This window comes from Dasypus novemcinctus, chromosome 29 (genome assembly GCF_030445035.2).
Source record: "Dasypus novemcinctus isolate mDasNov1 chromosome 29, mDasNov1.1.hap2, whole genome shotgun sequence".
Lineage (NCBI taxonomy): Eukaryota > Metazoa > Chordata > Mammalia > Cingulata > Dasypodidae > Dasypus > Dasypus novemcinctus.
The window spans coordinates 34,958,698-34,973,921 of NC_080701.1; the positions used below are offsets into that span (position 1 = coordinate 34,958,698).

General features: G+C 34.5%; 1 pseudogene; it reads right to left on the reverse strand.

Moving 5' to 3' along the window:
- Positions 1-2,140: 2,140 nt before the first annotated feature.
- Positions 2,141-10,351, reverse strand: LOC101427027 (tyrosine-protein phosphatase non-receptor type 4-like; annotated as a pseudogene).
- Between the last annotated feature and the right edge of the window lie 4,873 nt (positions 10,352-15,224).

Genomic DNA, 15,224 nt, shown 5'->3' on the forward strand with positions numbered 1-15,224 from the left:
ATTCTATTCCTCCCCTCCCCTCTATTCAAGACCTATGGCAAACATCAAGTTTCACTCCTTAAAGAGTATGATTTATACTTACTTGCAACAACACTGAGGGCTTGACATACTGCTCTGTCCTCCCCTATTAGATATTGCCTATGCTCTTGAAAGACTCCTATCCCTTTTATCATTAATGATGAGGTAGTGGTAACCTGAGTTTCTGAGGGGAGAGAGAAATGAAAAATTGGTGTAATTTGGGGCATTTTGAAGACATTGGAATTATTCTGAATGATGTTGCAATGACAAATATAGGCCAATATATATCTTGTCATAACTTAAAAAATTGTGTGGGAGAGAGTTTGAACTGTAATATAAACTCTAATTCACCATTAGTGGCAATGCTCCAATATGTGTTGATTAATTGCAGCCAATGTACCTCACTAATGAAGGATGTTGTTAATGTGGGGACATGTGGGAGAAGCAGGGAGTGGGAAATATGGGAATGCCCTACATTTTTTATGCAACATTTATGTAATCTAAGTATCTTTAATAAAATAAAATAAATGGAGAAACAGAGCCAGCCCCTTCCCCTTCAATGTCACAGGGCCTTGCTCACACTGGTCAAGTGACACTGCTCTGGCAGAGGCTCTGGAGCACCCCAAACAACCCCCTTCCACAGCCCTCTGGCCCTACTCTCACCTCTGCCTGGAACTCCCACCTTCTTGTGCACCTGATTCAGGGATCTCTGCACCCATCCTTCCTGCCCAGCCCTCCCCCTATAAGAAGCCTTTCTGCTGCCTTCCTGTTGGAGCATTGTCTATCACTTTATATCCAATAACATCTTCATCTGTCTTCTTGGGCCTTTCTGGGAGATGAAACATATCTCATATCATAGATGACCCTGGGGAGACAGGTCCTGTCTCTTGTTCCTTGCTGCTCAGCAGTGATTTTTCTATCAAGTGAATGTAGGATGTCCTTAAGAAGAGCCAAAATCAGAGCAAGGGTTGGGTCTGTAACATGGGGCAGGGGACAGAAAGAGCAGTGCCCCTACCTGGTCTGGAGCAGGGCCCTTGCCCCTTCTCTTCTTCCTGGCAACCAGTTCCAGGCTGGGTGCAAGTTACATGGTCCCTCTGCCCCTTTGTCACTGCAGCAAAGAGGTAACTCTGTTGAATCATGGGAAACTGGCAAGTGACTCTGTGGCTCACCTGTGGTCTCTCATTTAATTGTACCCTGCCATCCATTATGACATTTCTGTATTGATAAAGTTAGAAAAACTAGGATGACTATGAGGAAAATTCTAAGTAATTGACTAGCTATGCCATGGACAGGTTCTGGTGATGTGTTAATTTGTACATAGTATTTGTCCAAGTACAGAAAAACCAATTGATTTAGGGTTCACAGATAGCACAACTGTGTGAATGTAATTAACAGCACTAAATTATATATTTGAATGAGGTTAATTTAAAAAATTAAATTTAATAGATCATAAGGAATATAAACAATATAAATAAGAAACATAAGAGGTTCTCATATAACCCACTCCCCACTCCCCACAACATCATTTTTGTAAAATGTATTTTTTGAAGATATATACATCACAAAAAAGAGTTACACTAAAAATGCAAGAGGTTCCTGTACACCTCCCACTCCCCCACCCCACTCCTCCCACACCAACAACCTCCCTCATCATTGCAGCACACTCAATGATGAAATAATAAAAAAAGAAAAATAAATAAATCTGTAAACCAATATACATAAGTTCATGAATCACTGGAAAAAACCATGGCCTACTCCTGATTTTCATTACTTTTTTATTTCAAGATACAAGTGTATAATGGAGATGATGAAAATTCTGAGACCTTTTGTGGTAATACTATCAGAAGGGTACTGCATGGCACCACCATACAATTTCATAAATTACCCTGAACATACTCAATTATTCATTCTTTGTTGGAGCACAGCATGAAATACTTTTCTAACCTACAAGTTAAACAGATGAGAGAGTGACTTTATTTTTTTTTAACATAAAATGCAAGATTACTTAAGTTTTCAAAGTTTTTGTTAGCTCTTCTTTTTTTGTTGTTTAGATCCATTTCCTGCAAGTAGTTGAATCTAATGAAAGAAGTTTTCCAACACACATCCCAATCCTTTTCCTTTCTTATTCATTTGACTTCATTAAGGGTTTAACAAATCCTTCTTTATAAACTTTCAAAATAGCATTACATAAAAACCTATATGGAGTAGGTGTTTGAATCATCATGGATTGTTGATCTCTGTTTTTACAAAATCTAATGGATAAACTGGCTGATTGAATTCAATAAGACACATGGCTGTTTCCATAGTAACAAGAACACTGGTTCTCCCAATCCCAGCAATGCAATGAACAATAGGTCCTTTCTTGCCAGTCCTCTTATTTCATACATGACAAAAAAAATCCAGAAACTCACTTGAATCATCTGGGACTCCATGATTAGGCCAGGATATGTGCTGGATCTGAGTGAGATCATGACTTTTGGTTATATAGTGTCCTCTTTCTGAAGATTTAGGCATGGTTTCCTTCTTCTGAGTGGCAGGTGATGTGGTAGCACCCACAGGGTGAACTTCCTTTGGGTTCTGGCCAATACTAGTGACAATTCTGCCATGGTCAACTTGTGTGGCCAACATTACAACTATCGAGGAGCCTTTTTCCCAAATCCTCTGCCAAAAAATTGTACAAGTTTGTGGTAATGGTATTTGAAAAGCAATGTACTAATTTATAATGCTGGAACAAGGGATTTTAATATTTAACTACTTTGCATTAATGTAGTCTTCATTACCCTTTAAAATGACCCATGTAGCATCATAAGGTGATATAGCTCTGTGTCTATTTTTGGAAGTGCTCTGGGGAAATTTGGCAGAAGACATTGTTACTCCAGGATTTTTTTTCAATATAGTTGATCCAATGGTACCAGGACTTTTTCACTGGTCAGCCTTTTGGCTAGTTGGACCATCAACTCCCACAGGGAATGTTCATCTTGATGGATATGAGCTACTGGGGCTTTCTCAGGGATGCACTGGAAATCTGGCACATTTTCTAGTCTTTATTCCACTACATCATTTAGAGCATTAGGTCAAACTAGAAGCATGAGTTTTCCAGAACATCTCTCACAACACGCTTTCATAAACATGACAGCCTGAAAATGAGTAAGCTCTGCAATGACCCAAACATCAACCATTACAACTTGGTCCAGTTCATTCAGTTGAGAGATCCAGTGGTCAGCAGGTGTTCCTGGTGCTACTTGGGACATGATCACAGGCACCTTCTGATCACATCTTCCCTTTATACTGAATCCAAACCTTTCGTTTTCCTTAGGTTTCATTGTAATTAGAACAAGAGTACTGTGTGGATTACCCCAATTAGAAGTAGATTTTTCAGAGTAAGATGGAACATCATAAATTTCATTAATATGTTTTTGTAGATCTTGTGGGGAGTGTGAGTAATGATTTTGGCTTCATCTGCTTTTTTAAGATTGTTTTTGAGGTAAAGCTGGAGGCTGCTCATCCTCAGGAGTTTCATGTGATGGTGATGATTCCAGAATGATGCTATTAGCTTGTGCTGATGGAGATCTGTGTTGCACAGATTCTTCACTCAGGGAAGTGGAAACCATGCGGTCTACCAAATGCCCTACTGACAATGATCACAACTAGGTTCTGTCTTGTGGGAATGCAGAATTTTGATAATTAAGCATTCCAGTTGGAGACCTGGAAGGAAGGCTTTGTGCTTTTAACCTGTCATCAGATAGTGAGTGTGTGCTTATGACTTACCAATCCATTAATTTTCATGCCAAGGGCTTACTTGGGGATCTTGCAAACATCCTGTCTTTATTTGCCTTTTCTTTGTTTTACTGAACTGACTGGACTTCAGTTCTCCCACAGTACCGTGATTTTGAACCCAATGTAAAATAATGTGCAAAAAAATTATTTTGAGTTGGAAGTGTCCTATTCAAATGGAAGAATGTGTGATGTTCTACACAGGTTTCCACAAAATTGTACGTGCTCTGTAATTCACTGTATTGTATCCCAATAATATTCAATTCTTTTTTCAGTTGAATAAAAAAGAAACAAAACTGTTTGCACTTAAAGGAAATTTTTACAACCTTTGACCAAGGAAAGGAATTCATTTTTATTCTGTCCTTATAAATAAGAATTCCTCCTGGCATCACTCCAATCATAATTTCATTGTTGCTTTGACCCCTTGCACAGTGAAATTCAACTCCGTAGAGTTCTAAGGTACATGCTGTGTTCACATAATTAAATTTTGCTTCTGTGGGAGATAAGCCTGTATGTTGCTGATGTCATATTGCAATTTCTTTTTCAAAATCTTAAGGTTGATTAAGAATGAAAGAATAATCTGAGAAGTAACCTGGCAAGTTCTCTGACTGACTGTAGTCTTGAAGTTTGACTCAAAGGCAAATGAAGCCAAAAGGATGGCAGTATTATACAGACAGGGTAATCTTCCAGTAAGAGAGTCTTGTATGATTTGCAAAAAATACTGATACCCAATTTTACCAAACAGCACCAGTTACAAGAGTCCATGATACTCCTTATAAAGGGTTTTTGACATAATACATTATATTCAGTAAAAACAAAGATAATCTTCCACACTGATGAAGGCAGCACAAGTTAATTCCTCAACTACTTCTAAATTTGATTTTACTTTCTTCTGTCAGGAAAATACTTTGACTTAAGTATCAGTGAGACATTTTTTCCTTGATTATGTTTTCACCACTGGCATGTATATTCTTGTAACATGCTGGGGTAACTTATAAAATGTTTTCACTCTAAGTTCAAATTTGAAGAAGATTCTCCTAAAATTAATAAAAGCAGTTTCTTTAACTGCTTCCTTATTTTGGATCCAGTCACCTTGGAATTATCAGCCACCTGGAAACCAAAATAGTCTTGCTCAGGAAAGTCAAAATACTTGAAGACTATATCTAGCAGAACTTTCCCCTGATCATGCTTACTATTCTTTGAAACCTTCTATAGTGTTATTCAGAAGAATGTATTGCAAACCACCTTTGTATGCTGTCTTTCTAGGGCCAAATCTGATGCTAACATATTGGTTCTGCCAGCAGGCTCTTGGACATGAAGTCATTATTGTCCATTTGAGGTCTCCACCTCACAGTTGCGTCCTCTAGGATGGAGAAGAAAAACCTCTGTGTTCTAGCCAACCAGAGAGAAGTGAATCTGCTTGTACTGCTCAGGGAGCTCCCTCAGAGTACCCCCAGTAGCTGCCATAGAGGCAGTGTGAAGGATTCAAGTCACAAGTTCCACCTCCTCCTGCAAGTCATACACATTTATAACTCTGCTACTCATGATTCTTCAATTTCTTTTATTTGAACCTATAATATTCAATGTACCTGTTAAATCTATATTTCATAGACTTAAATCTTTGGATTGTTCAAATGCAGGTTGAGTCCTGAAACCCAGCAGAATTGCAGCCATGTACTATTCTCCAATTCTTAGGTTTCTTTGGAAAACTAACAAAATTATGATGGAGAATTTCCATCCCAAATAAAAGAAGTATCTTCAAACGAAAGCAAAACAATTCCTTTCCTCTGTCTCATAATATCTAAATCTCATCTCAATCTGAGTAGTTAAGAGTGGACATCATTCCCAAACCCTCAAGATTGAGTAATGTACAAAAGTAAGATGGGGTGTAACCACAGAACAAAGCAGATTTATTGTTATTGTATTTATTATCTTGTGTTAATGGAATAGCTTGTAACATTGATATGAAAAACAAAATAAAACATACCATTCTTAATTATGGTATGTCCTAAATTAAATTGGGTCTCTATCCTATTATTGACAATTTATAAATAGAAAGCCTCCTGAAGGAGGAGAAACTGGAAGTAAACGGAACTCAGAAAAGAAAGGAAAGCACATTGCCATGTGCATTGTCATGCTACAGAAAAGCTAAGAACTGAAGAATACTTCTTCTAGGCTTAAAACCATGAGGCAATAAAATCATATCATTCTGGACTTTGTATGTCCTGCCATGGGTGGACTGGGAGAGAGTGTAAACTACAATGTAAACCATTATCCATGTGGTGCAGCAGTTCTCCAAAATGTATTCAGCAAATGCAATGAATGTGCCACGATGATGAAAGAGGTTGTTGATGTGGGAGGAATGGGGTGAGGGGGTGGGGGGTATATGGGAACCTCATATTTTTTTAATGTAACATTTAAAAAATAATAAAGAGAGAAAAAAATCATATATTCAAGCCAACTTATTATATTTGTTTCATCATCTGGGAAACAATGACAGAGATATTAGATGATGAAGGAGCACAATATACTTAATATTTCCACAAATTTTAGAAATATATAGATATATAGTTGGACAGAAAGGAGTAGATAATAGATAAATGATGATCATGAGGATAGAGTGATAGATGATACAATGGTATGCCAAATGTGTAAGAATGTTTAAAAAATGGTAAATATGGGCATCCTTTTATGAGATAATTGGAGTTCTCTGTATTATTTTGGTATTTTTTGCAAATTTCCCGAAAGTTTTTAATTAGGTCAAAATAATTTTTTTAAATCAGGTATGATGGACAATATAATCCTAGCTGTTTTGAAGTGTACTGTTCAATGTCTTTCAAGTGCTATACCATCCTCTAGTTTCATTTATAGATGATTCTACATCTTATGGATATTGAATATTTTTAAAAAATGAATTTGATGAATGTCATGTCAAACCAATTGAAACTACATACATGATAATTGGCTTATCCTTTTATGATAATCAAAATTCAATTAAAATAAAACCAAGAGACATTTTATAAAGTAGAAAACTATCCACATATTGTTGCGAATTTCTAGATAATATTAAAATTTACTGTTATTTTCATCACAATAAGTTCTATCTGGATGAAGAAGATAAATTAATCATTAGCTTTGAGTAAACCTACAATCCTAGATTCTTACTCAAACTATTTGAAGGCTTTTCCTTTGCTCACTCTGACTGGAATTCTAGAGTTATTCTATTTTATTGAGAGGCATAGTTAATAAACATGTCCACAATGAACAACTTAAATTTAGCACTCAAATATCCTTTAATTTTCCCCATCAGCAAATGACACAAGTAAATAGCACACTGGGAAACGTACTGATTCCTGGTTTTAGATACATTGTATTATTTTTCCATAATTTCAACATTTTTTGTTTATTGATCATAATATTTTCTGTTTCCTTTTCCTCTTTTATTTAAGTTTCAATACAATTGAAGAACAAAATATGTTTCCTGCATCTGAGACTTGTGTCCTCATGATCTTACGTGAAAAGTCTTTTTTTTCTCATTTTGTTTATTTGTAATATAAAGGTTTATTCCACAAATTGATCTTGAGCATGTGTCAAAATTTTTGTTAATTTAAGAGTCTAGTGGCTTGAATCATGTCCCCCAAAAGATTTTTCAAAATTCTTACCCACAGTGTTCGTGAATCTAATCTTATACGGAAATAATGCCTTTGTAGCTGTCATTCAGTCAAAACTATAATGGATTATGGCAGACCCTAAATATGATAAGAATGCCTTTATAAGAGACAGAACTGGAGAAGAAACAGACAGAGAAAGGAAAAGGCTATATAGAGACAGATACAAAAATTGGATGTCAGTCACACATCAAGGAACCCAAAGGATTTCTAGCAGCCACCTGAAGCCAAGAGATAAATATGGAATAGATTCTCGCACAAAGTCTCCAGAAAGCACTATCCCCTCTGACAACTTTATTTTGGACTTCTGATTTCCAAAACAGAGAAAAAATTATATTGTTAGTTGTCCAGAGGCAGAGTGGCTGTGGTCATTCCCACTGTGGACTCAGATTATAGAGCCACTCACAGTAAAGTGTTAGAACCTCACACAGAGGCATTTAAAGGGACCCAAGTCCTCAGACACCAATGAAGAGAAGACACTGAGTAATCTTGTAGAAAAGCCCCCCCAAGGGGGAGTAAAATATGTAAAGACAACAGTAGAACAGCACCTGCAAAGTGGTGTGTTCACTCAAAATAGTTTCTATTGAGTAGACCACATAAATGAAAAACGGACTCTTCTGGATTGACCAGAATTATCATGCCATCTTATTTGATGAAGATTTCAAAATGATATTTTAAATTGTAAATATAAAAATGCATACTTGCATTAGAGAATTGGCCTTCGAATTAGATTCTGCAAAACCAGGGTATAAATTGTTTTTATGTAAAACATATAAGAATTTGTATTTAAATTTATTTTGCTGCTATATTTTAGGTCAAATTCTGTTCATACATTATTAGCAACATAATGCCTTTATAAAATTACACACACATACAATGGATTAATGCATTCTCATATAAGTGAGGTATAGTAACATTTTACTTTAAAAACTCTGTAATAAAAAATTGGACATAGTTTGAAAACAATTATATTTCATCAATTAATGATCACATAAGCACATTGTGATAATAATCTTGTAATTAAAAGTTGTTGTAGGCTGCTTTTAATTAGTGTAATAGTGTTCCCAATTCACAGAACAAGAAATTGAATACTGAAACATGAAATTTGCATGAGTTCTGGATGTATCAAATCAATATGGCTAATTATTTTTTCACCCACTGAAGATTACTGTGCATCCAGCAGCAATTATTATAGGAATTATGAGTTCTTATATATGAGAACGTTCATGAAACTCTACTAGAAGTGTTTTTTCCATCATATTATTCTCTTAATAAAATATAACAATCTAATAGGAACTTTGTAATATAAATGACAATAAATTAACCTTATTTATGTATTCTTGTCAAAAGTAGATGAACACCTACTAATAAATAACATTAACACTAAATTTTCTAAATGTACTACAGAACATGTTTAGAAATATTTTTGGCTTGAGCAAAATATATTTATTGAAAATCTATTCTTCTGTCTTAAGAAAAACAAGATGAAGTATGATTCATCTTTATTACCAAACACACCTTCATCACATGGTTCTGTTTTATTAAGATAAATACATATACTTACATTTTAGAGATATTTTAAATTTATGTATAAATAAATGATTATCTCTTTTATTTTTTCAGAAATAAAGCAAGCAGTGCTAATATATATATATAATTTCTATTCTCGGGCTCTTTATATTTAAAAGAGATAATTAGAAAGAAAACTATTTAGCATATATTTTTATGCAAATAGCCTTAAGCAGTGATGCTTCAATAATCACTGTGTGTGCATTTTTTGCAGGGGAAACTTCGATAAGAAATATGTTTGTGTTGTTTCTATGCAATTTCATAAGAGAATGACAATCCCTCAAGATTCATGTTAGGACCCCACAATTGGAACTGGGCAATAAATTCAATTTTGTAACATATTGCAAATCATCTCATAAAAAAGGGAATGTCTTGAAATGTTTATCCTAACACTTTCCTGAATGCAGAATTTTCCTCATTATTTTCATCACAGCTTCTTTTATCTGCTTGTTTCTAAGACTATAGATAATAGGATTTAAGAAAGGAGGTACTATAGAATAGAACACAGAAGTGATCATGTCCTCAATTGTGGGTGAGTTGGAGGTTGGCTTCATATACACAGCAACACCTGAACTAAGAAAGACAGTCACGACGAGAATGTGAGGGACACAGGTGGAAAAAGCCTTTCCTCTTTCTCTGGTTGGAAACTTAAGCACAGTAGAAAATATGCGAATATAAGACATGGTGATGAAGGCAAAGCAGCCACCATCAACACCCACAGCAAAGATAAAAAGTGAAATTTCATTGCTTAAGGTGTCAGAACAGGAGAGCTTCAACAGAGAGGGGATTTCACAGAAGAACTGATGAACCACATTGGACTGACAGAAGGACAGCCGGAATGTGTTTCCAGTGTGGAATCCTGCATAGAACACACCACTGACTAGGGCAGCAACTGACACCTGGACACAGAACAAAGGAGTCATGATCACAGTATAGTGGAGGGGCTGACAGATGGCCACATAGCGGTCACGGGCCATAATAGTGAGCAACAACAGTTCTATATAAGCAAACCAAAACACAAAGAAGATCTGAGCTGCACATCCTGCCAAGGAGATCACCCTACTGTCAAGCAGGAAAATGACACATGCCTTGGGTATTGTAACAGAAATGTAGCATATGTCCAAAACAGAGAGATTCCTAAGGAAGAAGAACATGGGAATATGAAGTTTCTTGTCCAGTGTAGTAACTGCGACAATGAGAAAGTTGCCTATCAGTGTTGCTGAGTACATCAGAAGGAATAGCATGGCATGCAAGACTCTGTACTCCCACACTTCAGAAAACCTTGTAAGCAGGAATTCAGTTACAGCAGTAGAGTTGGTCATCTTTGAGGAAAGTGCTTTGTATATCAAGAGTCAAAGGAAGATAATCCCTAAACAACATGGAGAATCAACATGAGGGATAAAAAGTTAGCAAAAATATATTTATCAATTGATACTTATCCAATTTTCTTATCTGCAATTCATTCTAGTTATAGAAAGGAAGTTGATTTAAGCTTCTTTAAACTTCTGTATCTTACCTCCAGGATAGGGATAGAAATTTTAAAAATTTCATAAAGACCGATAGTAGATTAGAGTTACAAGGGGCAGTGAATAGGGTGATAGAAAGAAATATTGCTTAATGAGAGCAGAGTTTCTCTTTTAGGTGATGAAAATGTTGGGGTCATGGATGTTGATGATAGCAGTACAATATTTTGATTGTAACTAATATCAGTGAATTGTATACTTGAAAGTGGTTAATATGGGTAATTTTAAGTTGTATGTATGTTACAATAAAAAGTACAAAAATATTCTTTTAGAGTATGTAAGAATGTTTGGTTAATTTTCAACACATTAGCTCATAATGGCAGTACAATGTGAGTAGGGGAAGATTGAGTTAATATCAGTAAGCCTATTTATACTGAATCTTTAGATGAATTCTTTAAATGTTAACACTTAATGTCATTAATTAATGGCCAGTCCCAATCTGGAAAGATATAGGAGGCTACTATTGCATTAGCGCCCTCAAAACTTTACATGTGGTCATAATCCATTACTTGCCTACCAGGTAGAGAATTAATTTTCTCCACTTCTACCACTATAATTTTGATACTAATTTCTTTTGGAAATTCCCTTTAAGAATTGCCATCTCTGATGACCACACTCTTATTTGCTACAGATTTCTCTGTTTAGCATCGATTAACATGTATTTTTGTTTTGAGAGTGGATATTACAATAGCCCTCGTTCAATATTTATTGGATGCTTGTGACTTATATATGTTCCTTTTTTACCCCAGATGGCATAATAAAATAAATGAATACTATGAACTTCATCTTTTACATATTTGCAATTTCCCATGTAATTTATTCACTATTATCCACATATTTCTTTCTTTCTCATTGTAACTTTGCTGATTGGGAAATACTATGTACAGTTTAAAAGTGAGTATACTGGTTCACTTAAAGGTCAAGAAAACTTTTTAATTCATGAAAGTATAAGGGGAAAGGCAGGTATTCAAAGTCAGGTTTGTCTATGCGGCTATCCCTTGAGATTTGGCATATTGTCTTCACCAGAACTCCTGAGACTCCTGAGCTTCACTTGTTTCACACCACCTCAGTCCCAGACCACCCCCAAATTTACCAAAGTACTTACACAATTCCAGCACAGCCTGTGAAGCACTGCTGGATTCAGGAGGGCAAAGATTTTGGATTTTTAAATCATGGTGATGCAGAGCTGAAACATCACTGAATTGATTTCCTAAATATTGAGTAAAAAGTGCTTCACAAAAACTGTTTAAACCAATTTCTCTATATCCCATATTTCCCTATTTCATCTCCTTTCCCTATAATAGATGACTATTACCAATTAGGGTAATTTATTATGTGCTGTTTTTAACCCTTCTAATATGGTCAAATATTTGTATCCCAGGCTCTTACACATATCAACATAGTTTCATATGTATTTTAAATTTCCAAGATATCTTAATAACTTAATTATTTTAATAAAAATAATTGATATGTTTTTCATACATAACAGTGTATTTCACTTTTGTTCCTTATCCGCTCTTTTATGTCAAACAGAATCATCCATTTCTAGAACTCTAAACCTCATTCTCTCTCCTCATGCACTGATGCCAATGCTCCCCATCAAATGCCACCATTTCATTCTTTTCCATATGTTTATGAACTTACATAAATGCTTAAGTTTCCAAGTTCAAAGTATTTAATCTTCAATTACTATCCATTAATTATCTTATTTTTCTGCTGCTTTCTTTCATTATCTGGTTTCCAATAATAATTTATCTAACCATGTCAGATTATTTGAAATTTAACAATATGACCCTGAGAGCATTTAAGCATCTCATTCCAGTAACATCTCCATCAGAAAACTAATTGGCTGTTACCTCAATCTTGAACTTCCTTTATGTCCTCTCTTCTGCAGTGAGTTATAAGATTTTCCACCCTGTTGTCATATTTCTAACCTACTTAGAATCTCTTTATCAAATGTGTAGGCGGATGGAGTCCAAAGTTTCCTTTCTCAATAGTGAGGTCCAAATTGTGTTTTTTCTTACTTCCAAAATTCATGTTTGTAATTATTTTCTTCTGCCCCTCTTCTGCCATTTTTCTACTTTACCATTTCCACTATTCTTCTGTCATCTAATTTTCCACCCTTGTCTCTGTCTTTTTTCCTTCTTTGAAAATATTATTCTTATCCCTCCCTTATGTTTTATACATATTGCAATCAGTATGTGTAATAATTCTAGTAAGACAACAAGATTTACATCATATTTCTTAAATAAACTGCACCTAATCATTTCATAATATAACATATCTCTTTCAGTCTTCTGGTTACATATCACTTATAATATTCTTTTGTTAAAACTATCTCATACTACTTAAAATTTTTCCTTGATTATGTTATAGATCTCCAACATTTTGTTGCAATATACATTAGTCCAGTGATTGAGTTATTGAACTAATATCAATTGAGACATAATATATGGCATCATAGAAATCTGTAAAAATGTCTCCAGGAAATATCTCTGATAACAACTGCAGCATTAATCTTATTATCACAACATTTCAAAATGCAGATCTCTGAAGATATTGCAAAAATCCTTAAGACACATTCCTTTGGGAGATTGTACCTCCATTTACTTTCTTCTCCTATTTGAACTGTTTGACATTTCTAAGGTCATGTTACCATGGAGATATATGTCAATATTTCACTTTTAAAAATTCCTGAGACTGAATAGCTTACCAGAAAAATGTAGCTTGATTGAACTGTTGATTCAGACTTTCATTAAATTCACCACAATCATTCTTCAGATTTCTAGAAAATAGGAATAATGACTGCTGGTATATATTTCTTGATATATAGATATTGTTTGTAGAAATGAGTATTTAATAACAATACGAGTTAGAATAACTTAAAATATGATATCTTCTCATTGTATAACATATTGTTTACCCATAAACACTGAACATATATCAGAACTGAATATGTTGTGAGAAAAATTGATAGTTTCTGCCACATTTTTAACTATCAGCCCACTATTACCATATTATAGAAACACAATATGATTTCACAGTTTTGTCACCCAACAGAAGACTTTAATTACTTCACAATCACCAACTTTAGGCTTCTTGATTGAAATTCCATGTTTATTGTAATCAAGTAAAAAAGTTATGGACTTCCAGGGAAAATATATTTTTGCCTCAGTTCTACCATTTTCTTTCTTTGTAGCTCTGTGAATCTCTTGAACATCCTAAACCTGATTTCCTAATCTATAGAATTTGCGATAATATCCACCTCATGACTTTAATGTTACAAAGTATTTCAGAGAGAAGGAACTAAAAATTGTAGCTATGTGGAAGAAAAATAAATAAGAATTACACATCACTGACAAAAGAATTAAGCATTTGATCTCTTCAGCACTTCCATGTTTTCTATCTTAAAAGCATAGTCCTGTTGTTTATAAACAAGCAAAGCAGTGGAAGGAAAACCCAGTGCTCTGCCTCTTTTAATGGAACTTTCTGTTAAAAGGAATCTGCATTTTAAAAGTTCTGAATTGATTTGAATAAAAACTGTGAAACTGAGACATTATACTTACCAATACACTGGTAGCAGCAGGGGAATTTCCTGCAAAGTAAAGTTTTTCTGGGGTAAGTAGACTATTGCATGGGTGTTCTTGTCTCTCCAAGTATGAAAGTAAGTTATTCATTGCCTTTTCTGAAAAGACATGAAGAATATATTTCCAATCTGAAGATTTACAGAAATATTTTGGTGAGTAATGTAGGTACTTACGTATTTTTTCATCCATTCGTTCTTTTAAATGCAGTATATTTATAACTAATTCAATGTTTCTTGAATGAAATATATGAAGAAACAAGATTGGAATCAGTAAGGATGAAATTCCTGCATGCTCTTGTATGATATATTATGAGAAATCTCTAAAATTACTCCTCCAATATAAGGCATTGTGTATATATTTTATACTTAAGATAGGGGTTCACTTAATCATTTTGAATATATTATATACCTGAATATATAACAGAGTCTGGTCAAGCAAAGATAATGAGCATACACTTGGAAGTATTACATAAATAACAATAATACACATGAATAATTATTTCCACTTTTAAAGATAAAGCACACTGCACTATAAATAGATTTGTTTAAATCATTTAAATTAACATTCTGTACATGAAACAATGGGCAAAGAGCAGCTGCTCCTATCCCTACCTTCTTTGCTGGTATTGGCTCCATCAGGTGCTGTGTTGTTTATGCACTCTGCTCTTGCATTAATAACTATCAATTCTGATAAATCTGCTGGAATGAGGTTTCAATATGATGAATAAAAAAGATATTGGTCTTATTGCATGAGTACCTTCTCTTTCTATATTTTCTATTCTAATTATATTACACTTTCTCTCAAAAAAAGTGAGCAGTGCAGGAAAAAGTGGGTGTGATTCAGGCAATGAAATGAAAAAGAGAGAAGATATTAATAACACTAAACCCAAACAAAATAATAATCTTTTCTTATTTATATAGACAATTTTGAATTTCTGGCATGGTTTATTCCTATCTTAGGTGCAGGCAAGCATGAAACTATATATATAAAACTGAGATGATTGAGATCATGGCTGGAAACTTTCTATTTTATAACAATGGCCTCTGTCTTCAGGTTTGACACTAGAAAAAACCCCTGGGAACATA